Raw genomic sequence first — 9,527 nt, 5'->3', positions numbered from 1 at the left:
TACATCAAATTTAAAAAGTCAAATAAAGTTCAACTTCTACTATATATAAATAAAAAATATTTTTAATCATATATAAATTATATAATTTTTCACCGATCAAATTGATAAACTCCTCAACTCTATCTGACTTCGCCCTTTGAGATTGTTAGTGTGAAAAGGAGAGAGGTGAAAGGAACTAAAAAAGAGTGAATAATTATTGACTTTATTGTTGATGTTGAAGTGGATTCACACTTCGTAATTTCCCACGTATGACGGTTTTGCCTAATTCTTCTTTATCTATGTTAATTAATTAACAATCATTATCTTCATCATTAAACAATAAAGATTTGGTTAAACATGAAAAGGTAAATAGCTGAAAAGGCTATAACTATAATGTAAAGCTAATTAACTTCTTGTATGGAAAAAAAAAGTTAATGTAAAAGTTAAGCAAAAAGTTATTATTATTATTATTATTATTATTATTAATTGAGAAGCTTTTGCTTTCACGTTTCATGACAAGGAAAAAGGCAAATTGGCACTGTTTGGTTTATTTTATTTTTCATGAAAAAAGATTAATAAATACGTAAATTACTTAAAAAGTGGGGGATAATTTATTTTTATTTAGTTTAGAAGGAAAAAAAAAAGAGAAGAGGGTCATTGTCTTAAAAAAGAGAAGAGGCAAGCACACGAGGGCCTCCAAAAAGAACCAAAATTTAAAAAACAACAAAGATGGGGTGGTTCCCCGCACGTGTATTTAGCTTCCCTTATAATGCTCTCGATTAAGTTATTTCGTAATTATAATTTTGAGATTAAAATAATTTATCTTCATAAAGGTGAATTTAAAATTAATTGTATACATGATATAAATAATAATGAACATGTTAACATATGTTCAAGTTAAACGAATTTATTTTTTACATTTTTCTTGTAAATAATTTATATTTGGAAATAATATTATTTTTCCTTAATTAAGAAATAAAAAGGATGGATTACTCTTCCTTAATTAGAGATCTTGTGTTCGATCCCCAAATATGGAAATATCTTTGGTAGGAAGCGCTACCCCTCAAATGGGACCGTATACCTACGAATATGAATTAATCGGATTTTACCAAATACTAGGCGAAAAACTAATAAGAAACTCTAAATTTTTGAATATTTTGATTATAAATTATGATTCATAGTGTTTAGATATATTTCTATAAATATTGTACATTTCATTTTAGAAAAATAAAAATCGATATGGAATTTATATTAAATACTAGATATAAGGTGTCTGTGCTAGCACGGGCCCAACATATGTTACTTTTTTGTTTTAATTAATGTGATACAAATGTAATTTGGAGCCATTCAAAATATTTATATTTTTAAAATGATTTTTAAGTTATTAATTATTGTAACTTATTGTACTCTCTACGTAATTTTTACATAATATATTTTACTCTCTTTTTCTCAATTTATGCTGCACAAGCGGAATTTCCAGAGTCACCAAAAAAATTTAAAATATTTCTTTTAGGTATTTTATGATTTATAATATTTCTTATGCATTATTCACATAATATATGTTACTCCCTTTATCTTAATTTACGTGGCACAAGTAAAAATTCGAGAGCCAACCAAGAAAATCAATTATTTTATATCTTAAATTGTAATTATTTTGATTTATAGTCATTTTTATGTAATTATCAAATATATAACAAATTAAAAAATGAAGTAAGACAAACAAATTGACACAAAGAAATTTTCAAAAGTATTGCTTCTACCACTTATTGATATTTAATAATAACAATAATAATTAATTTATCATTCCTAATTTTTTTTTGAAATTTTATGAACAAATTCTTTTAATTTTAATATTGTGATTTATTGTTCTTTTTATGTAATTATCAAATATATAACAAATTAAAAAATAAAGTAAGACAAATAAATTAACACAAACTTTTTTTTGAAGTATTGCTTTTAGCCACTTATTAATATTAAATAATAATACTAACAATAATAATAATAAATTTTATTATTTCTAAAAATTTGTTGAAATTTTATGATCAAATTATTTTTATTTTAATCTTGATAAAAGACAATGTTAAATAAAGAAGAAATAGTGGGGGATGGTTGGGGACGTGACACGTGAGAGAATTAACTTGGTTGGATTATTGTGTGGTAAAGAGATGACATATGCAAGGGACACTTTAGTCTATACACTCAAAAAGTATTCATAGTTGCTATAGTAAAATTTCCTTAGGTCCAATTATATTGCTACATTCTAATTTCTAAGTGAAATGACTAAAATACTCTTTAAAAGCTAAGCAGGTATGTTGACAAGGTGTGTGCTTATTCCCATTTATAAAATAGTATATATATATATATTATCTTCTCTTTCTTGAATTTCTTTACTCATCTAGTTAGAGTCTTCTGAACTGGTTGAGTATTCTTCATAGATTTCTTCAAAGAAATCTTCACTATCAATTGATTTTATTGATTCTAGATCTGAATCAATTTCTATTCTATCAATTTTTGAAACTTTAAAATAAAAAAAAAATAAAAAATATATATATATATAAGTAGAAGTTAACTCACAGTTCACATGCTTTGAACTTTTTTTTTTTTTTTCATAATATACGAGGAGTAATAATGTAATTTTGTTATAGCAATTGAAATTATGCTAGTGGTGGCTAATGGTTGAATATTTTATTATAAAACTCGACTAATCAGGCATATTAAAAGGAACCATCCAATAACTATAACATCACAAATTATAATTCTAATTTTTATCGAATCTTTATATTCAATTATGCCCTTTTTTTACTCTTTTAATTACTAGTTTACTACAGTATATATGAAATAAAAGAGAGAAAAAAATGCTAATCAAGCAACTAAGATTAAAGACATAATATGTAAACATGACCATTAACTTGGCATCAGCTGATAACTATGACCTTTAACTTTGGGTGTGCACAAGTAGGCACTTAAATTTGTATAAAATTGAACAAATAGACACATTCGTCCTACATGGCACCTTACATGAAAATTTTGTGTCTTATGTGGCGTCCTACATGTATTATGTCATGTAGGACATGTGTGTCTACTTGTTCAATTTTATACAAGTTTAAGTGTCTACTTATGCACACTCAAAGTTAGAGGACGTAGTCCGTTAAAGCCAAATTAAGGGTCATGTTTATGTAATATGCCAAGATTAAATAAAGCGCTTGCATCCTTTTTTGGCGCATATGTTCATGGAGATATTCCAAAAGTGAGTTGGCTAAAACATATTCCCAGCGCGTTACTGTCGTAATTTTTAATAATAGAATTATTTCAAATTATGTTTTATTTAAAATTTTAAGATTAAATTATTATTTTTTATATTATCTTGAATTGTTTTTAAAAAATATAAACACCCTATTACGTAAGAGAGAATTATTGAAAACACTCTTAAATTTGGCGCAAATTATTAATTTTATCCCCGAACTATTGACAGTGTTAAAAAAACACTCCTTTACTTGACTAACTGGACTTAAATACACCTCAATCGCGTAATATGAATGAAATACACTCCCTAAATTCTTATCATGTTTAGGGGTGCTTTCAACATTTCTTTCGTTTTTTATTAACAGTCTCATACTCCTACAAGAGTTTGAAATCATTTGTTATGTCATGTTGCATATCAAGAGTGCATCAAAGTTTAGTTAGTCAATAATATGTCAAGTTTAGAAATGTCTTCAATACTTCTCTCTAAAAAGAATGACAATAAAATAGTTAAAATTTCTTCTTGATTAATGTTTTCTAAAAGAGGGTGACATACGAATTACGATAATTAATTTAAGACTGAAGAGTTAGAAAGAAAAAAAAACATAATACATACCTTTTAACTTGACCTTAATCGATTATATTCATCAATTTTGAGTGTGCATATATACATATAGAAAATTGAATAAATAGCTACACACGTTCTGCTATGTAACAAATCACATATCACATGAGATTTTATTATGTAAACGCATATATCTACTTATTCACATTCAAAATTAAGGCACATAAATATTAATCAGATCCGTTTATATACTACGTATGAAAAGAAAACTAGAAAGCAAACAACTCAGAGATCACGACGGTCACGTGATCCGAGTGAAAAACCTCACGCGGTGGCATACTCTTCTGTCACCCAAAACAACATCCCCTTCCTTAAATGCGCATCCCTGGCGTCAGTTTTGCCATTAATAGCCAAACCTATCTATCTTACGCCGGTTACATAAAATGGCATCTCATTAAATTCAACCACAACTCAAGGTCATTTTCGTCATTCCATCTCTTCACTAATAATTCCAACATTATCCACACCCACCCCCTCGCCCCATCTTATACGTAATATAATACCACAGATCTTTACTTTAATGTTATTTTTGACCCCACTTTCCCTACATAATTACAAAATAACAGCTAGAGAGAGACTCTACTCTGTTTTTAATTTTTTTTAATTAAACTTTTCCTCTTTCCTTCTTCTTATTAATAATAAATAAATCGCTGTCTTTTCTCGATTATTGTGTTTCTTCTTCTTCGAATGTCTCCTGATTTCTTTCTTAATTAGAAAAAAAAAAAGTCCGGCGGTTCAGTTACCGGAAAATCTATCATTCTTCACCGGAGAACAGAATTTGTATTTTTTTTTGTAGTTTGTTTTTTCAAGGATGAGTAGCGTACAGAATACTGTAGATACTGTAAATGCTGCCGCTTCGGCTATAGTTAATGCAGAGAGTAGAGTTCAACCATCTACAGTTCAGGTATATGTAATAATTATGTAACTGTTTGTTCCATACTATGTACTGTTACTTGTAATTATAGCTAAAAGGTAAAAAAGTTGTTTTTGTGTTACTTTTTATCTTTTTAGTTTGTTTGTTTGTAATGATTTGATGCAAATTTCATGTTTTTGTGAAGTTGAAGGTATAAGCTTTTTTAAAAAAAATAAAAATTAGTATTTCTTTTTTTGGACTGGATTGGAGATTTGGTGGTGTGACGGTTATCAGCTAAGATGATCCGAAATCATGAAACGAAGGGGGGAAAAGGAACAGATCGGGTAAAGAAAAGGAAGCTGGTGAAGAAATGATTATTTATGATCGCGAATTATAGTTGTGCACATTGATATAAGATTTTGGGGGAGACGGAAGAGCGTTTCGCGGTGATTAGATATGTAAAATTCAGTCCATTGTGAAATTTGTAGCTTCATTTGTAAATCTGTGACCTACAAAAGCCAGTATATTTGTTGAAGGTGATTAGAGAATGGACAAACATGTGGAAGGAAAAGCTAGAGAGAATTTGGATTGTGTAATGGGAGTTCTGCTGCAATCCTCAGGCTTTTAGGGAGTTGATTTCTCAAAAAAACTCTTGCTTTGTTGAAAAAAATTGGAATCAGGAAGAAATTGACTTTTCTGGGATAATAGTTATTAGTTGAATGATCATATGTGAAATCAACCGGGCTTTTAGGATGTCGATTGGGTAAAGATTAAGAAGTACTTTTATCACCTTTTTAGCTAGGATCAACTGGTGGGTTGTGTAGACTGTAGAGAAGAGTGAAGACTTTTTCAGCATCTGGGTCCAGTTTTGGTGTCTCCTTTTTCTCTATCTCGATAATCATTTAACTTTTAAGCAATAAGCAGTTCTCTTTCTCCTCCGTGATTCTTGGTTCATCGCCTATTATGTTACCATCTGTAGTGCTGGATCATGTGATACAGATCAAAGTCAACGAGGGGAGCAGTGCCATGAAAAGAACATAGCATCCAACTGAAACAGCATATTTTCAAACCTGGCTTTAATAGAAGAATTGTTTGGATAAAAGAGAATTCTCTTTGATTCCACAGTTGTTTAACAAGACCTACTGCCCTTTGAAAATAAGTCTCTGATTTGAATGTTTTGTTATTTATCTGTAAAGAAATCATGTCTTTTTGCCTAGAGGATATTATATGGGGTTGCCATTGTAACTTCCAGGGAAAGGTTGTTGAAATTTATAGGCTATGTCCGTAAAATAGGAGGAAGATTGAGGAATGAGGAAGTATTTGGTCTGCTTTGTCTGCATCACTAGGTTTAATACAATGTTTCGGAAAATAGTGAATAGGGCCTGCATCATTACATTCTATTGCATTAAATAATTTACTGAGATTCTTTTTTAAAGTTTCAATTTAAGATATATATTCATACTTGTAGGTATAGGTTTTCTACTCCATCTTTCTGATATGTAACCAGCTTCTGGGATTAGAAACGGCCAAAAGAAAATGAGAGTTTGCTTACGAAATATCTTGAAGCCGTGAGACTAAATGATGGGTTAATCGAGGTCGGAGCATAGTAGTTGTGATCGAGTCAGTGGAGAGAAGTAGTAGATTAGGATTTTCCTTGGAACTAAACTACTTTGACAATATAGCAGTTCTCTGAATGTTGTACAGTAAGTCAGTAACCACCTCTTCCTGTTCCACTAATTAATTATGATACCCCACATAGCTATAATTGGTTATTGTCTTGACGCCATATTTATATTCTGAATCAATGCCGAAAGTTCAATTGATCTTCTTCTACCTTGTGGGTGTTAGTAAACTCTATTCCATGTGGTTGTGCATTTAGGCAGCTTTTCAGCTGAGAAATTGGTGCTCCACTTTTCCTTCAAGAGTTCTTCCTACGGCTAAAGGTCTCTATGTTGCTAGAAAATTGAAACTGAAATACCATCAAAAGTATAGAGTGACTTATCCTTCTACATAAATAAACAAAAACTTATCCTTGTGCACTTGCTAGACTGGCATTTGCATATGCACTTTTTACTCTTGTTTCTTATTTATACAAGTTATGATTAGGAAAATGAGGCTGCATCGTTGTGAAAATGGTTGCACTTAAGTTGTGCTATACGACATCAACGTGCATAGTGTTTTTGAGAAGGACGAATACCTCTGCACCATTGCTTGTTTTGAGCTATGAGAACAAGAAGTGATCACTGACGTCATTTCTGATGTCCAAAGGATGTATTTCTTTGGGAATACTAGCTCTACCCATGTAATAGATGAAATTGCCCAAAAAGTAGAAAGAGAGGATGTTGATAGTTATGAAAAATTGTAATTGGCCAGTTCTGGGGCACCTTTTTGTAGCCAGCTATTACCATCTTTAACAAGCCTCTTTGGCATATATATTAATCCTGACTAGAATTGTTCAGAGATAATTTAACTAGCAGGGATTTATGTGCTTGTTGTAACATTGAGTATTAGTGTTTTCTACAGTTTGGAGTCTGCTTGTCTTTTTCCTATGAAGATTGAGCAGCGTGAAATTTATAGAACGTCTAGTTTGAAATTCTACTTGTATTCTCTTCACTTGCCTTCTCATTTTGGGTTAACTGACATGGATCTTACCGTGCTTGTTACAATGCTGAGTCTTACAGCTGTCTAAATGTGTAAAATTGTGCACATAATTCTCCTTTGAGGATTTATTATTCACAAACTTTAACTTTTTGGTTCCAGAAGAGAAGATGGGGAAGCTGCTGGAGTCTATACTGGTGTTTTGGTTCTCACAAGCACAGCAAAAGAATTGGTCATGCCGTCCTTGTTCCTGAACCTGCAGCACCTGGACCTGCTGTTCCAGTTACTGAAAATCCAAACCACTCAGCCACCATTGTAATTCCCTTTATAGCTCCTCCATCTTCTCCTGCATCCTTTCTTCCATCTGATCCTCCTTCTGCTACCCAGTCACCCGCTGGATTACTCTCTCTCAAATCCCTCTCTATCAATGCATATTCTCCCGGTGGGACTGCGTCTATTTTTGCAATTGGTCCCTATGCTCATGAAACACAGTTAGTTTCCCCACCTGTTTCTCTACCTTCACTACTGAACCATCTACTGCTAATTTTACTCCCCCACCTGAGTTGGTGCATATGACAACTCCACCTTCACCAGAAGTGCCTTTTGCACAGCTTTTGACATCATCACTGGCCCGCAACAGAAGATATAGTGGGTCCAATTATAAGTTCCCGTTGTCCCAGTATGAGTTTGTGCCTTATCAAGATCCAGGAAGTCCGGGTAGTAATCTAATATCTCCTGGTTCAGTAGTATCAAATTCTGGCACCTCCTCACCTTTCCCTGGAAAATGCCCTATAATTGAGTTTCGTAAGGGGGAGCCTCCGAAATTTCTTGGTTATGAACATTTCTCCACTCGCAAATGGGGTTCAAGGGTTGGCTCAGGATCATTGACACCAAGTGGCTGGGGCTCTAGGCTAGGTTCTGGAACTCTGACCCCAAACGGTGGGATTTCAAGGCTAGGTTCTGGTACTGTGACTCCAAATGGTGGGGAACCTCCTTCCCGAGATAGTTACCTTTTGGAGTACCAAATCTCCGAGGTAGCATCTCTTGCTAATTCTGATAATGGTTCTGAAATTGGGGAAGGTGTAATTGATCACAGAGTTTCATTTGAATTAACTGGAGAAGATGTCCCGAGTTGTAGAGAAAAGGATCCCGTCATGTCACATTCGCAACAGACTCTTCCAATGGATGTCTCCAATTTGTTAGCCAATGAAATGAAAAGCGGTAGCTCTATGGCCGAAGAAAAAACATATGGATCGCCTAGGAAAGCTTCAGAAAGTGGGGAAGATCAATGCCATAGAAAACACCGGAATATTACCTTTGGCTCAAGCAAAGATTTTGATTTTGACAATGTGAAAATAGAAGTCTTGGAGAAGGACAGTATTGACTGTGAGTGGTGGACAAGTGACAAGGCTGCTGGGAAGGAATCAGGTGTTCAAAACAACTGGACTTTCTTTCCTGTGTTGCAACCGGGCGCCAGCTAATGCTTGAGACTAAAGGTTAAAAATCAATGTTAAAACACACCGATGTTACTGCTTCTGGTAATACTATAAACGAGCTGGGAATGCAATTTTCAGGCATAGAATTCTAATTGCAGCAACCTTAGCTTTAAAACTGAAGAATTGTGCAGTAATTGGTGTTTAATTTGGTGCTCAGATAGTCAGTCACCTGAAAATATTCCTTTGAATAAAGGACTTTTGTATACACCATAGAATATGTTTGAAAAGGAGATGTAAATGATTATTATTTCTTAAAAATGAGAATTTCTCACTTCCAACTTGTTTATGGTATCAAAGTAGTGATTGGTGGTAATCTATTACTTACTAGCTTCGTGTTTTAACTTGGGAAAAGGAAAATAAAACCGCTGCATAGATCTCCCATCATTTTGAACAAGTTCATACACTATCTATAAATGAATTGGGATAATTGCAACACATCCTTCTTTGGTCATCTCCTTTGCACAACCAGAGTTGTCATGTCATCTTCCCAGCCTCAGAAACTCTTCGTTCATCCACCTATGTTCCTCCTCGATCACCCTTAACAACTTCTAATTTCAATGTGAACTAAAACATGAAGATGAAATCTCTCAGTTTCCTCCTCATCTTTTCTGGGTATGTTCATTCCAGAGTTCGAATTTTGGGTTCTTTTCTGTGGTAACTTCTTTCCATGACGAGGCTTGGACAAGCTAAAGCATATTTGTAAAATGTCTATTTGAGTTTCTCCGCTTCAACTGAG

The 9,527-nt window shown here is 32.8% G+C and overlaps 1 pseudogene across 1 annotated transcript; it reads left to right on the top strand.

The window, feature by feature from the left end:
* The first annotated feature begins 4,520 nt into the window (after positions 1-4,520).
* LOC125813328 (uncharacterized) lies at positions 4,521-9,065 on the top strand (annotated as a pseudogene). Its single transcript, XR_007442058.1, has 2 exons — positions 4,521-4,748; positions 7,458-9,065. The product of XR_007442058.1 is annotated as an uncharacterized LOC125813328 (transcript).
* Positions 9,066-9,527: the final 462 nt, after the last annotated feature.

The sequence above is a fragment of the Solanum verrucosum genome, unplaced genomic scaffold, assembly GCF_900185275.1.
Source record: "Solanum verrucosum unplaced genomic scaffold, falcon-dt-bn FXZP01000189.1, whole genome shotgun sequence".
NCBI classification, from domain to species: Eukaryota; Viridiplantae; Streptophyta; class Magnoliopsida; order Solanales; family Solanaceae; genus Solanum; species Solanum verrucosum.
The sequence above is the reverse complement of the archived record's forward strand: the minus strand, read 5'-3'. Positions and strand labels throughout refer to the sequence as shown.